The sequence below is a fragment of the Hyperoodon ampullatus genome (assembly GCF_949752795.1).
Source record: "Hyperoodon ampullatus genome assembly, chromosome: 7".
Lineage (NCBI taxonomy): Eukaryota > Metazoa > Chordata > Mammalia > Artiodactyla > Ziphiidae > Hyperoodon > Hyperoodon ampullatus.
The window spans coordinates 106,466,781-106,487,692 of NC_136920.1; the positions used below are offsets into that span (position 1 = coordinate 106,466,781).

General features: G+C 38.2%; 1 protein-coding gene across 1 annotated transcript in view; it reads right to left on the reverse strand.

Moving 5' to 3' along the window:
- GUCY1A2 (guanylate cyclase 1 soluble subunit alpha 2) overlaps nucleotides 1–20,912 on the reverse strand; it is a gene marked incomplete at both ends in the record, with an annotated part of 393,777 nt that overhangs the window by 41,169 nt on the left and 331,696 nt on the right. The gene's annotated exons all lie outside the window — the stretch shown is intronic.

Below are 20,912 nucleotides of genomic sequence, written 5' to 3' on the forward strand. Positions count from 1 at the left end.
GACAGAAGACCTCAGACCCCCCAAAAGGCAAGAAACTCCCCACGTACCTGGGTAGGGAAAAAGAAAAAAGAATAAACAGAGACAAAAGGATAGGAATGGGAACTGCACCAGTGGGAGGGAGCCGTGAAGGAGGAATCGTTTCCACACACTAGGAGCCCCTTCATGGGCAGAGACTGTGGGTGGCGGAGGGGGAAAACTTCGGAGTAGCGGAGGAGAGTGCAGCAACAGGGGTGTGGAGGGCAAAGCGGAGAGATTCCCGCACAGAGGATCGGTGCTGACAGGCACTCACCAGCCCGAGAGGCTTGTCTGCTCGGCCGCCGGGGCGGGCGGGGCTGGGAGCTGAGGCTCGGGTATCGGGTTTCAGTCGGAGCGCAGGGAGAGGACTGGGGCTGGCGGCGGGAAGAGAGCCTGAAGGGGTTAGTGCACCACGGCTAGCCGGGAGGGAGTCCGGGAAAAAGTCTGGGCCTGCCGAAGAGGCAAGAGACTTTTTTTTTCTTCCCTCTTTGTTTCCTGGTGCACGAGGAGAGGGGATTAAGAGCACCGCTTAAAGGACCTCCAGAGATGGGTGCGAGCCGCGGCTAAAGGCGTGGAGCCCACAGACGGGCGGGGGACACTGGGGCTGCTGCTGCCGCCGCAAGGAGGCCTGTGTGCGAGCGCAGGTCACTGTCCACGCCCCCTTTCCGTGGAGCCTGTGCAGCCCACCACTGCCGGGGTCCCGTGATCGAGGGATGGCTTCCCCAGGAGAGCGCACGGCGCGCCCCGGGCTGGTGCAACGTCACACCGGCCTCTGCCACCGCAGGCTCGCCCCGCACTCCATGCCACTCCCTTCCCTTGGCCTGAGTGAGCCAAAGCCCCTGAATCAGCGGCTCCTTTAAACCCGTCCTGTCTGAGCGAAGAACAGACGCCCTCCAGTGACATACACGCAGAGGCGGGGCCAAATCCAAAGCTGAGACCCGGGAGCTGTGAGAACAAAGAAGAGACAGGGAAATCTCTCTGTTCAGCCTCAGGAGCAGCGGATTTAAAGCTCCACAATCAACTTGATGTACCCTGCATCTGTGAAATACATGAATAGACAACGAATCATCCCAAAATGAGGAGGTGGACTTTGAGAACAAGATTTAAGATTTTTCCCCTTTTCCTCTTTTTACAATGAATTATCCCAAATTGAGGAGGTGGACTTTGAGAGCAAGATTTACGATTTTTTCCCCCTTGTTCTCTTTTTGTGAATGTGTATGTGTATGCTTCTGTGTGAGATTTTCTCTGTATAGCTTTGCTTCCACCATTTGTCCCAGGGTTCCATCCGTCCATTTTTTTTTTAATAATTACATTTTTATTTTAATAATGCTATTATATTTTATCATACTTTATTCTATTTTACCTTATCTTCTCATTCTATTTTTCCTACTTTCCCTTCCTTACTCCCTCCCTCCCTTCTTTCTTTGTTTCTTTTCTTTCTTTCTTTTTTCTTTATTTCTTTCTTTCCTTCCTCCCTCCGTCCCTTCTTTCTTTCATTCTTTCCTTTCTTTCTTTCTTTCTTTTTTATTACTTTCTTTCCTTCCTCCCTCCCTCTCTTTGTTCTTTCTTGCTTGCTTTCTTTCCCTTCTCTCTCCCTCCCTCCTTTCTTTCTTTCTTTCTTTCTTTCTTTCTTTCTTTCTTCTTTCTTTCTCTCTTTCTTTCTTCTACTAATTCTTTCTTTCTACTTTTCTCTCTTTTATTCTGAGCAGGGAAGATGAAAGGCTCTTGGTGCTGCAGCCAGGAGTCAGTGCTGGGCCTCTGAAGTGGGAGAGCCAACCTCAGAACACTGGTCCACAACAGATCTCCCAACTCCACATAATATCAAGTGGCGAAAATCTCCCAGAGATCTCCATCTCAACACCAGCACCCAGCTTCAGTCAACGACCAGCAAGCTACAGTGCTGGTCACCCTATGCCAAGCAACTAACCAGACAGGAACACAACCCCAGCCATTAGCAGAGAGGCTACCTAAAAACATAATAAGGCCACAGGCAGCCCAAAACACACTACCAGACGTGGACCTGTCCACCAGAAAGACAAGATCGAGCCTCATCCAACAGGTCACAGGCACTAGTCCCCTCCACCAGGAAGCCTACACAACCCACTGAAACAACCTTAGCCACTGGGGACAGACACCAAAAACAACAGGAACTACGAACCTGCAGCCTGCAAAAAGGATACACCAAACACAGTAAGATAAGAAAAATGAGAAGACAGAAAAACACACAGCAAGTGAAGGAGCAAGATAAAAACCCACCAGACCTAACAAATGAAGAGGAAATAGACAGTCTACCTGAAAAAGAATTCAGAATAATGATAGTAAAGATGATCCAAAATCTTGGAAATAGAATAGACAAAATACAAGAAACAGTTAACAAGGACCTACAAAAATAAAGATGAATCAAGCAATGATTAAAAACACAATAAATGAAATGAAAAATACTCTAGATGGGATCAATAGCAGAATAACTGAGGCAGAAGAACGGATAAGTGAGGTGGAAGATAAAAGAGTGGAAATAACTTCTGCAGAGCAGAAAAAAGAAAAAAGAATGAAAAGAACAGAGGACAGGCTCAGAGACCTCAGGAACAACATTAAATGCACCAACATTCGAATTATAGGGGTTCCAGAAGAAGAGAAAAAGAAAGGTACTGAGAAAATATTTGAAGACATTATAGTTGAAAACTTCCCTAATATGGGAAAGGAAATAGTTAATCAAGTCCAGGAGGCACAGAGAGTCCCATACAGAATAAATCCAAGGAGAAATATGCCAAGACACATATTAATCAAACTGTCAAAAATTAAACACAAAGAAAACATATTAAAAGCATCAAGGGAAAAACAACAAATAACACACAAGGGAATCACCATCAGGTTAACAGCTTATCTCTCAGCAGAAACTCTACAAGCCAGAAGGGAGTGGCAGGACATATTTAAAGTGATGGAGAAGAAAAACCTGCAATGAAGATTACTCTACCCAGATCTCATTCAGATTTGATGGAGAAATTAAAAGCTTTATAGACAAGCAAAAGCTGAGAGAGTTCAGCACCACCAAACCAGCTTTACAAGAAATACTAAAGGAACTTCTCTAGGCAACAAACACAACAGAAGGGAAATACCTACAATAACAAACCCAAAACAATTAAGGAAATGAGAATAGGAACATACATATCAATAATTACCTTAAATGTAAATGGACTAAATGCTCCCACCAAAAGACACAGATTGGCTGAATGGATACCAAAAAAAGACCCATATATATGCTGTCTACAAGAGACCCACTTCAGAACTAGAGACACATACAGACTGAAAGTAAGGGGATAGAAAAAGATATTCCATGCAAATGGAAATCAAAAGAAAGCTGGAGTAGCAATTCTTATATCAGACAAAATAGACTTTAAAATAAAGACTATTAGAAGAGACAAAGAAGGACACTACATAATGATCAAGGGATTGATCCAAGAAGAAGATATAACAATTGTAAATATTTATGCACCAAATATAGGAGCACCTCAATACATAAGGGAAATACTAAGAACCATAAAAGAGGAAATCGACAGTAACACACTCATAGTAGGGGACTTCAACACCCCACTTTCACCAATGGACAGATCATCAAAAATGAAAATAAATAAGGAAACACAAGCTTTAAATGATGCATTAAACAAGATGGACTTAATTGATATTTATAGGACATTCCATCCAAAAACAACAGAATACACACTTTTCTCAAGTGCTCATGGAACATTCTCCAGGAGAGATCATATCTTGGGTCACAAATCAAGCCTTGGTAAATTTAAGAAAATTGAAATTGTATCAAGTATCTTTTCTGACCACAATGCTAAGAGACTAGACATCAATTACAGGAAAATATCTGTACAAAATACAAACACATGGAGGCTAAAGAATACACTACTTAATAACGAAGTGATCACTGAAGAAATCAAAGAGGAAATAAAAAAATACCTAGAAACAAATGACAATAGAGACACGATGACCCAAAACATATGGGACAAAGCAAAAGCAGTTTTATGGGGGAAGTTTATAGCAATACAATCCCACCTTAAGAAACAGGAAACATGTCGAGTAAACAACCTGACCTTTCACCTAAAGGAATTAGAGAAAGAAGAAAAAAAAAAAACACCCAAAGTTAGCAGAATGAAAGAAATCATAAAGATCAGATCAGCAATAAATGAAAAAGAAATGAAGGAAATGATAGCAAAGATCAATAAAACTAAATGCTGGTTCTTTGAGAAGATAAACAAAATTGATAAACCATTAGCCAGACTAATCAAGAAAAAAAGGGGAAGACTCAAATAAATAGAATTAGAAATGAAAAAGGAGAAGGAACAACTGACACTGCAGAAATAAAAACGATCATGAGAGATTACTACAAGCAACCCTATGCCCATAAAATGGACAACCTGGAAGAAATGGGCAAATTCTTAGAAATGCACAACCTGCCAAGACTGAATCAGGAAGAAATACAAAATATGAATAGACCTATCAAAAGAACTGAAATTGAAAATGTGATTAAATATCTTCCAAAAAACAGAAGCCCAGGACCAGATGGCTCCACAGGCGAATTCTATCAAACATTTAGAGAAGAGCTAACGCCTATCCTTCTCAAACTCTTCCAAAATATAGCAGAGGGAGGAGACTCCCAAACTCATTCTACGAGGCCACCATCACCTTGAAACCAAAACCAGGCAAGGATGTCACAAAGAAAGAAAACTACAGGCCAATATCACTGATGAACATAGATGCAAAAATCCTCAACAAAATACTAGCAAACAGAATCCAACAGCACATTAAAAGGATCATACACCATGATCAAGTGGGGTTTATTCCAGGAATGCAAGGATTCATCAATATATGCAAATCAATCAACGTGATACACCATATTAACAAATTGAAGGAGAAAAATTATATGATCATCTCAATAGATGCAGAGAAAGCTTTCGACAAAATTCAACACCCATTTATGATAAAAACCCTGCAGAAAGTAGGCATAGAGGGAACTTTCCTCAACATAATAAAGGCCATATATGACAAACCCACAGCCAACATTGTCCTCAATGGTGAAAAACTGAAACCATTTCCACTAAGATCAGGAACAAGACAAGGCTGCCCACTCTCACCACTCTTATTCAACCTAGTTTTGGAAGTTCTAGCCACAGCAATCAGAGAAGAAAAGGAAGTAAAAGGAATCCAAATTGGAAAAGAAGAAGTAAAGCTGTCACTGTTTGCAGATGACATGATACTATACATAGAGAATCCTAAAGATGCTACCAGAAAACTACTAGAGCTAATCAATGAATTTGGTAAAGTAGCAGGATACAAAATTAATGCACAGAAATCTCTGGCATTCCTGTACACTAATGATGAAAAATCTGAAAATGAAATCAAGAAAACTCTCCCATTTACCATTGCAACAAAAAGAATAAAATATCTAGGAATAAACCTACCTAAGGAGACAAAAGACCTGTATGCAGAAAATTATAAGATACTGATGAAAGAAATTAAAGATGATACAAATAGATGGAGAGATACACCATGCTCCTGGATTGGAAGAATCAATATTGTGAAAATGATTCTACTACCCAAAGCAATCTACAGATTCAATGCAATCCCTATCAAACTACCACTGGCATTTTTCACAGAACTAGAACAAAAAATTTCAAAATTTGTTTGGAAAAACAAAAGACCCCGAATAGCCAAACCAATCTTGAGAATGAAAAACGGAGCTGGCGGAATCAGGCTCCCTGACTTCAGAGTATATTACAAAGCTACAGTAATCAAGACAGTGTGGTACTGGCATAAAAACAGAAAGATAGATCAATGGAACAGGATAGAAAGCCCAGAGATAAACCCACGCACATATGGTCAACTTATCTTTGATAAAGGAGGCAGGAATGTACAGTGGAGAAAGGACAGCCTCTTCATTAAGGGGTGCTGGGAAAACTGGACAGGGACATGTAAAAGTATGAAATTAGATCATTCCCTAACACCATACACAAAAATAAGCTCAAAATGGATTAAAGAACGAAATGTAAGGCCAGAAACTATCAAACTCTTAGAGGAAAACATAGGCAGAACACTCTATGATGTAAATCACAGCAAGATCCTTTTGGACCCACCTCCTAGAGAAATGGAAATAAAAACACAGATAAACAAATGGGACCTAATGAAACTTCAAAGCTTTTACACAGCAAAGGAAACCATAAACAAGACCAAAAGACAACCCTCAGAATGGGAGAAAATATTTGCAAATGAAGCAACTGACAAAGGATTAATCTCCAAAATTTACAAGCAGTTCATGCAGCTCAATAACAAAAAAACAAACAACCCAATCCAACAATGGGCAGAAGACTTAAATAGGCATTTCTCCAAAGAAGATATACAGACTGCCAACAAACACATGAAAGAATGCTCAACATCATTAATCATTAGAGAAATGCAAATCCAAACTACAATGAGATTTCATCTCACACCTGTCAGAATGGCCATCATCAAGAAATCTAGAAACAATAAATGCTGGAGAGGGTGTGGAGAAAAGGGAACACTCTTGCACTGCTGGTGGGAATGTGAATTGGTACAGCCACTATGGAGAACAGTATGGAGGTTCCTTAAAAAACTAAAAATAGAACTACCATATGTCCCAGCAATCCCACTACTGGGCATATACCCTGAGAAAACCATAATTCAAAAAGAGACATGTACCAAAATGTTCATTGCAGCTCTATTCACAATAGCCCAGAGCTGGAAACAACCTAAATGTCCATCATCGGATGAATGGATAAAGAAGATGTGGCACATATATACAATGGAATATTACTCAGCCATAAAGAGAAACGAAACTGAGCTATTTGTAATGAGGTGGATAGACCTAGAGTCTGTCATACAGAGTGAAGTAAGTCAGAAAGAGAAAGACAAATACCGTATGCTAACACATATATATGGAATTAAAAAAAAAATGTCATGAAGAACCTAGGGGTAAAACAGGAATAAAGACACATACCTACTTGAGAATGGACTTGAAGATATGGGGAGGGGGAAGTGTAAGCTGTGACAAAGCGAAAGAGAGGCATGGACATGTATACACTACCAAACGTGAGGTAGATAGGTAGTGGGAAGCAGCCGCAGAGCACGGGGAGAGCAGCTCGGTGCTTTGTGACCGCCTGGAGGGGTGGGATGGGGAGGGTTGGAGGGAGGGAGATGCATGAGGGAAGGGATGTGAGAACGGATGTATATGTATGACTGATTCACTTTGTTATAAAGCAGAAACTAATAAAAAAATTTAAAAAAAAGAAATCTATTGCAGAGAAAAAACACTAAAAAACACAAACACATGGAGTCTAAACAGTATGCTATTAAATGGATCACTAAAGAAGAAGAAATTAAAAAATACCTAGAGACAAATGAAAACGAAAACATGATGATCCAAAACATAAGAGATGCAGCAAAAGCAGTTCTAAGAGGGAAGTTTATAGCAATAAAATCTTACCTCAAGAACCAAAAGAATTCTTAAATAAACAACCTAACCTAATATCTAAAGCAACTGTAGAGAAAAGACAAACAAAACCCAAAGTTAGTAGAAGGAAAAAAAAGTCATAAAGATCAGAGCAGAAATAAATGAATAGAGATGAAGAAAACAATAACAAAGATCAATGAAACTAAAAGCTTGTTCTTTGAGAAGATAAAAAAATTGATTAACCTTTAGCCACACTCATCAAGAAAAAGAGGAAGAGGGCTCAAAGCAATAAAATTAGAAATGAAAAAGAAGTTACAACTGACACCACAGAAATACAAAAGATCATAAGAGACTACTAAAAGCAACTATATGCCAATAAAATGGACAACCTAGAAGAAATGGACACATTTTTAGAAAATACAATCTTCCAAGACTGAATGAGGAAGAAATAGAGAAAATGAACAGACCAATCACAAGTACTAGAATTGAAACTATGATTAAAAATCTTCCAACAAACAGAAGTCCTGGACCAGATGGCTTCACAGATGAATTCTATCAAACATTTAGAGAACAGTTAACATCTATCTGTCTGAAACTCTTCCAAAAAAATGCAGAGGGAAGAGCACTCCCAAGTTCATTCTAGTAGGTCACCATAACCCTGATAAACAAAACCAGATGAAGACACCACACACACACACACAAATAACAGGTCAATATCACTGATGAACATAGGTGCAAAAATTCTCAACAAAATACTAGCAAGCTGAATCCAATAATACATTAAAAGGATCATATACAATGATCAAGTGGGACTTATTCCAGTAATGCAAGGATTATTCAGAATGCACAAATCAATCAGTGTGATACACCACATTAACAAACTGAAGAACAAAAACCATATGATCATCTCAATGGATGCAGAAAAAGCTTTTGACAAAATTCAACACTGACTTATGATAAAAGTTCCCCAGAATGTGAGAATAAAGGGAACTTACCTCAATGAATAAAGGCCATGTAATACAAACCCACAGCCAACATCATTCTCATCAGTGAAAAGTTGAAATCATTTCCTCTTAGATTAGGAACAAGGCAAGGATGCCCAGTGTCACCACTTTTATTCAACATATTTTGGAAGTCCTAGCCATAGCAATCAGAAAAGAAAAAGAAGTAAAAGAAAACCAAAGTGGAAAAGAAGATGTAAAACTGTCACTGTTTGCAGATGACATGATATTATATATAGAAAATCCTAAAGATTTTATCAGTAAACTACTAGAGCTAAGCAATGCATTTGGTAAAGTTGCAGAATACAAAATTAATACACAGAAATCACTTGCATTCCTATACACTAACAACAAAAGATCAGAAAGAGAAATTAAAGAAACAATCCCATTTATCATTCTATAAAAAAGAATAAAATACCTAGGGATAAAGCCATCTAAGGAGACAAAAGACCTCTACTCTGAAAAGTATAAGATGCTGATGAAAGAAATCAGAGATGACACAAACAGATGTTCTTGGATTGGAAGAATCAGTATTGTCAAAGAGACTTAGTACTCAAGGCAATCTAGATTCAATGCAATTCCTATCAAATTACGAATGGCATTTTTCATAGAAGGAGAGCCAAATTTTTTTCTTTAAATTTGTATTCAAACACAAAAGACCCCGAATAGGCAAATCAATCTTGAGAAAGAAAAGCAGAGCTGTAGGAATCAGACCCTCTGACTTCATACTATACTACAAAGCAACAGTAATCAAAACAGTAAGGTACTGGCACAAAAACAGAAATATCAATGAATGGAATAGGGTAGAAAACCCAGAAATAAACTCACACACATACTGTCAATTAATCTACAACAAGGGAGGCTAGAATATACAATGAAGAAAAAGACAGTCTGTTCAATAAGTGGCACTGGGAAAACTGGAAAGCTACATAAAAAAGAATGAAATTAGGAGGAGTTGAGGAAGATGGTGCAAGAGTAAGACACGGAGATCACTTTCCTCCAAACAGATACATCAGAAATATATCTGCACGTGGAAATGCTCCTATAGAACACCCATTGAACGCTGGCAGAAGACCTCAGACCTCCCAAAAGGCAAAAAACTCCCCACGTACCTGGGTAGGGCAAAAGAAAAAAGAATAAACAGAGACAAAAGAATAGGGATGGGAACTGGACCAGTGGGAGGGAGCTGTAAAGGAGGAAAGGTTTTCACACACTAGAAGCCCCTTCATGGGCGGAGACTGCAGGTGGCAGAGGGGGGAGCTTCAGAGCCATGGAAGAGAGCACAGCCACAGGGGTGTGGAGGGCAAAGCAGAGAGATTCCTGCACAGAGGATCAGTGCCGACCAGCACTCTCCAACACGAGAGGCTTGTCTGCTCACCCGCCGGGCAGGGCGGGGGCTGGGAGCTGAGGATCAGGCATCGGTCGGATCACAGGGAGAGGACTGGGGTTGGCTGCGTGAACACAGCCTGAAGGGGTCAGTGCACCATGGCTATCCGGGAGGGAGTACGGGAAAATGTCTGAACCTGAACAAGAGGCAAGAGACTTTTTCTTCTTTCTTTGTTTCCTGGTGCGTGAGGAGAGGGGATTAAGAGTGCTGCTTAAAGGAGCTCCAGAGATGGGTGCAAGCTGCGGCTATCAACACAGACCCCAGAGACGGGCATGAGACGCTAAGTCTGCTGCTGCCACCACCAAGAAGCCTGTTTGTGAGCACAGGTCACTATCCTCACCTCCCATCCTGGGAGATTGTGCAGCCCGCCACTGCCAGAGTCCCGGGATCCAGGGACAACTTCCTCAGGAGAATGCACGGTGCACCTCAGGCTAGTGAAACATCCCGCCGGCCTCTGCCACTGCAGGCTCGCCCCGCACTCTGTGCCCCTCCCACCCCATGGCCTGAGTGAGCCAGAGCCCCCAAATGAGCTGCAACTTTAACCCCGTCCTGTCTGAGCGAAGAACAGACGCCCTCCAGTGACCTACACGCAGAGACGGGGCCAAATCCAAAGCTGAACCCTGGGAGATGTGCTAACAAAGAAAAGAAAGGGAAATTTCTCCCAGCAGCCACAGGAGCAGTGGATTAAATCTCCACAATCAACTTGATGTAACCTGCATCTATGGAATACCTGAATAGACAATGAATCATCCCAAATTGAGGAGGTGGATTTTGAGAACAAGATATATTATTTTTCCCCTTTACATCTATTTGTGAGTGTGTATGTGTATGCTTCTGTGTGAGATTTTGTCTGTAAAGCTTTGCTTTCACCATTTGTCCTAGGGTTCTGTTCATCTGTTTTTATTTTTACTTAAAAAATTTTTTTTCTTAATAATTTTTTATTTTTTATTTTAATAACTTTATTTTATTTTATGCTCTTTCTTTCTTTTTTTCTAATTTTTTGCCCTTTTATTCTGAGCTGTGTGGATGAAAGGTTCTTGGTGCTCCAGCCAGGAGTCAGTGCGGTTCCTCTGAGGTGGGAGAGCTAACTTCAGCACACTGGTCCACAAGAGACCTCCCAACACCACGTAATATCAAACAGCAAAAATGTCCCAGAGATCTCCATCTCAACAGCAAGACCCAGCTTCACTCAGCAACCAGCGAGGTACAGTGCTGGACACCCTAAGCCAAACAACTAGCAAGACAGGAATACAACACCACCCATTGGCAGAGAGGCTGCCTAAAATCATAATCAGGCCACAGAAACCCCAAAACACACAACCAGACGTGGACCTCCCCACCAGAAAGACAAGATGCAGCCTCATCCACCAGCACACAGGTACTAGTCCCCTCCACCAGGAAGCCTACCCAACGCACTGAGCCAACTTTAGCCACTGGGGACAGACACCAAAAACAATGGGAACTACGTACCTGCAGCCTGCAAAAATGAGACCCCAAACACAGTAAGATAAGCAAATTGAGAAGACAGAAAAACACACAGCAGATGAAGGAGCAAGGTAAAAACCCACCAGAGCTAACAAATGAAGAGTAAATAGGCAGACTACCTGAAAAAGAATTCAGAAAAATGATAGTAAAGATTATCCAATATCTTGGAAATAGAATAGAGAAAATGCAAGAAACATTTAACAAGGATCTAGAAGAACTAAAGAGGAAACAAGAAACAATGGACAACACAATAAATGAAATTAAAAATATTCTAGAAGGGATCAATAGCAGAATAATTGAGGCAGAAGAACAGATAAGTGACCTGGAAGATAAAATACTTGAAATAACTGCTGCAGAGCAGAATAAAGAAAAAAGAATGAAAAGAACTGAGGACAGTCTCAGAGACCTAAGGAACAACATTAAATGCACCAACATTCGAATTATAGGGGTTCCAGAAGAAGAAGAGAAAAAGAAAGGTACTGAGAAAATATTTGAAGAGGTTATAGTTGAAAACGTCCCTAATATGGGAAAGGAAATAGTTAATCAAGTCCAGGAAGCATAGAGAGTCCCATACAGGATAAATCCAACGAGAAACACCCCAAGACACATATTAATCAATCTATCAAAAATTAAATACAAAGAAAACATATTAAAAGCAGCGAGGGAAAAACAACAAATAACACAAAAAGGAATCACCATAAGGTTAACAGCTGATGTTTCAGCAGAAACTCTACAAGCCAGAAGGGAGTGGAGGACATATTTACAGTGATGAAGGACAAAAATCTACAACCAAGATTACTCTACCCAGCAAGGATCTCATTCAGATTTGATGGAGAAATTAAAACCTGTACAGACAAGCAAAAGCTGAGAGAGTTCAGCACCATGAAACCAGTTTTTCAACAAATGCTAAAGGAACTTCTCTAGTCAAGAAACACAAGAGAAGGAAAAGACCTACAGTAACAAACCCAAAACAATTAAGAAAATGGGAATAGGGGTATACATATTGATAATTACCTTAAATGTAAATGGATTAAATGCTCCCACCAAAAGACACAGACTGCCTGAATGGATACAAAAACAAGACCCATATATATATACTGTCTACAAGAGACACACTTCAGACCTAGGGACACAAACGAACTGAAAGTGAGGGGCTGAAAAAAGATATTCCATACAAATGGAAATCAAAAGGAAGCTAGAGTAGCAATTCTCATATCAAACAAAATAGACTTAAAAATAAAGACTATTACAAGACACAAAAAAGGACACTACATAATGATCAAGGGATCGATCCAAGAAGAAGATAAAACAATTGTAAATATTTATGCACCCAACATAGGAGCACATCAATATATAAGGCAAATACTAACAGCCATAAAAGGGGAAATCCACAGTAACACAATCATAGTAGGGGACTTTAACACCCCTACTAGGTTCACCAAAGGACAGATAATCCAACATGCAAATAACTAAGGAAACACAAGCTTTAAATGATACATTAAAAAAGATGGACTGAACTGATATTTATAGGACATTCCATCCAAAAACAACAGAATACACATTGTTCTCAAGTGCTCATGGAACATTCTCTAGGATAGATCATATCTTGGGTCACAAATCAAGCCTTGGTAAATTTAAGAAAATTAAAATCGTATCAAGTATCTTTTCCGACCACAACTCTGTGAGACTAGATATCAATTACAGGAAAGATCTGTAAAAAATACAAACATGTGGAGGCTAAGCAATACACTACTTAATAACCAAGTGATCACTGAAGAAATCAAAATATACCTAGAAACAAATGACAATGGAGACAGGATGGCCCAAAACCTATGGGACACAGCAAAAGCAGTTCTAAGAGGGAAGTTTATAGAAATACAGTCCTACCTTAAGAAACAGGAAACATCTCAAATTAATAACCTAACCTTGAATCTAAAGCAATTAGAGAAAGAAGAACAAAACCCCTCAAAGAACAAAAAACCCCACAAATTTAGCAGAATGAAAGAAATCATAAAGATCAGATAAGAAATAAATGAAAAAGAAATGAAGGAAACAATAGCAAAGATCAATAAAATTAAAAACTGGTTCTTTGAGAAGATAAACAAAATTGATAAACCATTAGCCAGACTCATCAAGAAAAAAAGGGAGAAGACTCAAATCAATAGAATTAGATATGAAAAAGGAGAAGGAACAACTGACACTGCAGAAATACAAAGGATAATGAGAGATTACTACAAGCAACTCTATGCCAATAAAATGGACAACCTGGAATAAATGGACAAATTCTTAGAAATGCACAACCTGCTGAGACTGAACCAGGAAGAAATAGAAAATATGAGCAGACCAATAACAAACACTAAAATTGAAACTGTGATGAAAAATCTTCCAGCAAACAAAAGCACAGGACCAGACGGCATCACAGGTAAATTCTATCAAACATTTAGAGAAGAGCTAACACCTATCCTTCTCAAACTCTTCCAAAATATAGCAGAGGAAGGAACACTCCCAAACTCATTCTACGAAGCCACATCACCCTGATAACAAAATCAGACAAAGACATCACAAAGAAAGAAAACTGCAGGCCAATATCACTGATAAACAGATGCAAAAATCCTCAACAAAATACTAGCAAACAGAATCCAACAGCATATTAAAAGAATCATACACCATGATCAAGAGGGGTTTATTCCAGGAATGCAAGGATTCTTCAATATATGAAAATCAATCAACATGATACAGCATATTAACAAATTGAATAATATAAACCATATGATGATCTCAATAGCTGCCGAGAAAGCTTTCACCAAAATTCAACACCCATTTATCATAAAAACCCTGCAGAAAGTAGGCATAGAGGGAACCTTCCTCAACATAATAAAGGCCATATATGACAAAGCCACAGCCAACGTCGTCATTAATGGTGAAAAAATGAAAGCATTTCCACTAAGATCAGGAACAAGACAAGGTTGCCCAGTCTCACCACTCATTCAACATAGTTTTGGAAGTTTTAGCCATGGCAATCAGAGAAGAAAAAGAAATAAAAGGAATACAAACTGGGAAAGAAGAAGTAAAAGTGTCACTGTTTGCAGATGACATGATACTATACATAGAGAATCCTAAAGATGCCACCAGAAAACTACTAGAGCTAATCAATGAATTTGGTAAAGTAGCAGGATACAAACAATGCACAGAAATCTCTGGCATTATTATACACTAATGATGAAAAATCTGAAAGTGAAATTAAGAAAACACTTCCATTTACCATTGCCAAAACAAGAATAAAATATCTAGGAATAAACCTACCTATGAGACAAAAGACCTGTATGCAGAAAATTATAAGACACTGATGAAAGAAATTAAAAATGATACAAATAGAGGGAGAGATATACCATGCTCTTGGATTGGAAGAATCAACATTGTGAAAATGACTCTACTACCCAAAGCAATCTACAGATTCAATGCAATCCCTATAAAATTACCACTGGCATTTTTCACAGAACTAGAGCAAAAAAAATCACAATTTGTATGGAAACAAAAAAGACCCCAAATAGCCAAAGCAATCTTGAGAACGAAAAATGGAGCTGGAGGAATCAGGCTCCCTGACTTCAGACTATACTACAAAGCTACAGTAATCAAGACAGTGTGGTACTGGCACAAAAACAGAAATATAGATCAATGGAAGAGGGTAGCAAGCCCAGAGGTAAACCCAGGCACATATGGTCACCTTATCTTTGATAAAGGAGGCAAGAATATACAGTGGAGAAAAGACAGCCTCTTCAATAAGTGGTGCTGGGAAAACAGGACAGGTACATGTTAAAGTATGAAATTAGAACACTCCCTAACACCATACACAAAAATAAACTCAAAATTAAAGATTAAAGACCTAAATGTAAGGCAAGACACAATCAAACTCTTAGAGGAAAACAGAGGCAGAACATTCTATGCCATAAATCACAGCAAGATACTTTTTGACCCACCTCCTAGAGAAATGGAAATAAAAACAAAAATATACAAATAGGACCGAATGAAAGTTAAAAGCTTCTGCACAGAAAAGGAAACCATAAACAAGACCAAAAGACAGCCCTCAGAATGGGAGGAAATATTTGCAAATGAGGCAACTGAGAAAGGATTAATCTTCAAAATTTACAAGCAGCACAATGCAGCTCAATAACAAAAAAACAAACAACCCAATCCAAAAATGGTCAGAAGACCTATATAGACATTTCTTGAAAGAAGATATACAGATTGCCAACAAACACATGAAAGAATGCTTAACATCATTAATCATTAGAGACATGGAAATCAAAACTACAATGAAATATCATCTCACAGTGGTCAGAATGGCCATCATCAAAAAATCTAGAAACAATAAATGCTGGAGATGGTGTGGAGAAAAGGGAACACTCTTGCACTGTTGGTGGGAATGTATATTGATACAGCCACTATGGAGAACAGTATGGAGGTTCCTTAAAAAACTACAAATATATCTACCATACGACCTAGCAATACTACTACTGGGCATATACCCTGAGAAAACCATAATTCAAAATGAGTCATGTACCAAAATGTTCATTGCAGCTCTATTTACAATAGCCAGGACATGGAAGCAACCTAAGTGTCCATCAGCAGATGAATGGATAAAGATTTGGCTCATATACACAATGGAATATTACTCAGCCATAAAAGGAAACGAAATTGAGTTATTTGTAGTGAGCTGGATGGAATTAGAGTGTGTCAAACAGAGTGAAGTAAGTCAGAAAGAGAAAAACAAATACCGTATGCTAACACATATATATGGAATCTAAGAAAAAAAAAGTGTCATGAAGAACCTAGGGGTAAGACGGGAATAAAGACACAGACCTACTAAAGCATGGACTTGAGGATATGGGGAGGTGGATGGGTAATCTGTGATGACATGAGAGAGTGGCATGGACATATATGCACTGCCAAACGTAAAATAGATAGCTAGTGGGAAGCAGCCACATAGCACATGGAGATTAGCTCGGTGCTTTGTGACCACCTAGAGGGGTGGTATAGAGAGTGTGGGAGGGAGGGAGATGCAAGAGGGAAGACATATGGGAACGTATTTATATGTATAACTGATTCATTTTTTTATAAAGCAGAAACTAACACACCATTGTAAAGCAATTATACTCCAATAAAGATGTTAAAAGGAAAAATAAAGAATGAAATTAGAAAACTCCCTAACACCATATATGAAATTAACTCAAAATGGATTAAAGACTTAAATGTAAGGCTAAATACTATAAAACTCTTAGAGGAGAACATAGGCAGAACACTCTTTGGTATGAATCACAGGAAGAGGTTTTTTGATCCATCTCCTAGAGTAAGGGAAATAAAAACAAAAATAAACAAATGAGATCTAATGAAACTTAAAAGCTTCTGCACAGTAAAGGAAACCATCAACAACAGAAAAATACAACCCAAGAGGGAGAAAATATTTGCAAATGATGTGACTGACAAGGGATTAGTCTCCAAAATATACAAATAGCTCACGCAGCTCTATGTCAAAAAAAAAAAAACAAGCAACCCAATTAGAAAATGGGCAGAAGATCTAAACAGATAGCTGTCCAAAGAAGACATACAGATGGCCAAGGAGCATATGAAAAGATGCTCAACATCACTAATTATCAGATAAATGCAAATCGAAACTACAATGAGGTATCATCTCCCAGCAGTCAAATGGCCATCATCAAAAAGCCTACAAACAGTAAATGCTGGAGTGGGTGTGGAGAAAAGGGAACCCTCCTATACTGTTGGTGGGAATGTAAATTGGTACCACTACTATGGAGAACAGTATGGAGGCTCCTTAAAAACTTAAAATAGAACTACCATATGACCCAGAAATCTCACTCCTGGGCATATATCCAGAGAAAACAATAATCCAAAAGGATACAAGCACCCTAATGTTCATTGCAGCACATTTACAATTTCCAAGTCATGGAAGCAAGTTAAATTTCCATTGACAGAGAAATGGATAAAGACAATGTGGTATATATATATACAATGGAATATTATTCAGCCATGAAAAAGAATGAATTAATGCCATTTGCAGTAACATGGATGGACCTAGAGATTCTCATACTAGGTGAAGTAAGTCAGACAGAGAAAGAAAAATATTATATGGCATCACTTGTATGTGGAATCTAATTTAAAAAAAAGATACAGCTGCATAGCACAGGGAGATCAGCTTGGTGCTTTGTGACCACATAGAGGAGTGGGATAGGGAGGGTGGGAGGGAGAGGCAAGAGGGAATGGATATGGGGATATACGTATACATATAGCTGATTCACTTTGTTATTCAGCAGAAATTAATACAACATTGTAAAGCAATTATACTCCAATAAAGATGTTAAAAAAAAGATAAAAGTGAACTTATTTACAAAACAGAAGCAGACATATATTTTGAAAACAAACTTATGGTTAACAAAGGGGAGACGTGGCACTGGTGGGATAAATCAGGAACTTGGGATGAATACCTGCACACTGCTATATATAAGATGGATAACCAAAAAAGACCTACTGTATAGCACAAGAAACTCTATTCAATATTCTGTGATAACCTATATGAGAAAGGAATCTAAAAAAGAATGATTATATTTATATGTATAGCTGAGTCACTTTGTTGTACAACTGAAACTAACACAACATTGTAAATGAACTATACTTCAATGAAATTAAAATATTAAAATAAAAATTTTTAGAAACCTTTCTGAAGATTTCAAAATAACCAGACAATATTGAACATTTTCAGCATTTAATTCAGGAAAGAAAATTGGAAATTTGAAGCTCTTATGAGCTTAATACTCAGTTTAACTTCACAAATTCCTATTTGCTCTAAGAAAGTTCAATGTTATCTCCTCTTAGATAATGTCAATGAAACATCCACCTGGCATATCACTTTGAGTATCCTGGGAAAGGGAAGTGTACTCTACACTTGTGGATTCATAAGTCACTTGTACTATGTGGAATAGAACAATTATACATAGCTGAAGTGTATAGATTGGTGTATATAAAACCAACAGAAAGCACTTGGGCACAAACACATCCAGAATCTGAAAACCAAGTCACACTGAGATCATATACCTAAATTTAGTTTTCTAGAAACTTACCGGGAACCAAAGTACATTGTTTTTATTGGTATCCCAGATAAAAATGGATGTCAAAGGTCATTGAGTCCAATCACTCTTCTGAAGCATGGAAGACAAGTTGAAACAGCAAATGGTTTGGATTCCAGGGTCTCAGTTATTAGCTACATTTCCATCAAGGAAATGAGAATAAGATTACCTGATTTCAAGCACTGGATTGCTGCCTTTCTCACCTCCTAATCTGTTCTCTCTACAACCTTGGAGATCTTTTTAAAGTAAAAATCTGGTCAAGTTACTCCTCTGCTTAAAACTCTTAAATGTCTTTCTTTGCTCTTAGGGTTAAGTTGAAATTCCTTAACATGAAGTACAGCTTCAGTTGGTCTGACTTCAGTCTATCTCTTCATCCTCATTTTAGTCCACTCCTCCTGTTGCTCTAATACTCTCATCAGGTCCTTTTGACCTCAGCACTAGTCTATTGTAATAAACTGTTTATTTGTATACATCTACCATCTGGTAGTCTCCTCCATGAAGGCAAAGATCATATTTATGCTGTTTATTGTTGTAACATTAGTGACTATCATACATAGTGCTTGGAATATAGTATGTACTCTACAAGTATTTGTTGAAAGGAGGGAAGGAGGGAGGAACACAGAAACAGATGGAGGAAAAGTGTTATTTTTGAGGATAGACCAAACATAAAAATATTTTTATAAAGTATTATTAGAAATTATAAGATTTGGAACCAGTCAGAGAAAGTATCTTATAATCTACCCAGAAGGCAACTCAATTTGTTCATCTATGTCTCCATTTGTGTTTTGGTGGGGGGGAGGTAGGGGGACAGATCGTAACAGAACAAAATATTTCAATGCTCGCAGTGTTTTAAGTGATTCAATTCTTCAGACTTTATTGATCACTAAGGATAATTACAAACTCCCACCAATGTGAAAAAGGATTATTAAAACTCAAAGACAACACCCAAATGCACAGACTCTGTGTGGCTTGTGGGGTTTCCTTTATTGGTCACATGTAGACAAACCCAGCTAGAGCAATGACATTTTAGCTCAAGGTATAACTCCTCACATGGTTGACCCATTCTTTACACATCATTTTTTTTAAATGGATGGAGGTTCTATAAATCTACACTCACTTATACAAACAGGAAACATATGTATTAGCTCCACGATGGGAAAAATCATAACCAGGGTAGGAGTATATAGGTGAGGTGGTTGATCTTCAGGAGCTTTTCCTTACCCCATGGTCTAGAGAACAAAGTGCAGTGATCTAGGGCACTGATCTTGAGAAGCTTCCTAATTCCATTTAATATGGAAACCATTGTCACATCATATGTATTATGCCCAGAATTGTGTTAGAAAAATTGGGAGAAATTTAAAACAAGCAAAACCCTTATATAAATACACTAAAAATGACATGTAGTTCTTAAGCAAATTTATCTTGATTTTATATTTGTAATTTCTTCCCCTTTCTCATGTGCTCCTCAGGAATCTGGAAATACTTGTCTTTTATCTAAGAAACCTTAACTTCCCTCTGTATAGATGTGGTATCAAAATCCTCAAAGTGTCACCATTTTGTTTGTTATTATAAATCAACATTTATTTTCTATGTATTTAAAGTTTCTGCTTCTGAGGTTTTTTTGTTAGCCTGGGTTAACATGATAGTCATGCTAATAAAAATATCCATGGTCACCATTTCTACTTTACAGTTTTACAATGTGATTTCTAAGTCATTTAAATCATGGAACTAATGAAATTGCTTGTACACCAAAGCTTAGCATTAAGCCAAAGTCTACCAAGTAGGAGATATTCATACTATTTTCTTAGTATAGAGATATTTATCTTATCAGTACATTTATTCATTAATTTGATAAATATTTATAGAGTGCTTATTATGTGCTAAACATTTTTTTGTAAGTTTTGGAGATACAATGATGAGCCAAAAAGACTTGGTCTCTGCCCATATGGCACTTAATAGCTAATGCCTGGAGCTTGACATCTACCAGGCACAAAACAAGGATGAATTCAGCTGTCAAAATGTGTAGAGTTGTCAAATATGAACTTTAAGATAAATAGAGTTTGAAGTTTTACTCTGTACCTGGTATATATTTAACTTTAGAGAGTCCTTATTTATATTCATTATTTAGAAGAATAAAAACAGACAATTATATTTTCTATCTTATTCCTTTGATTTTTATAAACATTGAGAAACATTTTGAAAATGTTAGGATTTCTAGTGTGTTGCAGACCCTTAACATTTACTCTCCTGTATTTTTTTTTTTTTTTTTTTTTGCTGCATTGGGTCTTTGTTGCTGTGCACTGGCTTTCTCTAGCTGTGGCGAGTGGGGGTTACTCTTCATTCAGGTGCACAGGCTTCTCATTGTGGTGGCTTCTCTTGTTGCGAAGCATGCACTCTAGGCGTGCAGGCTTCAG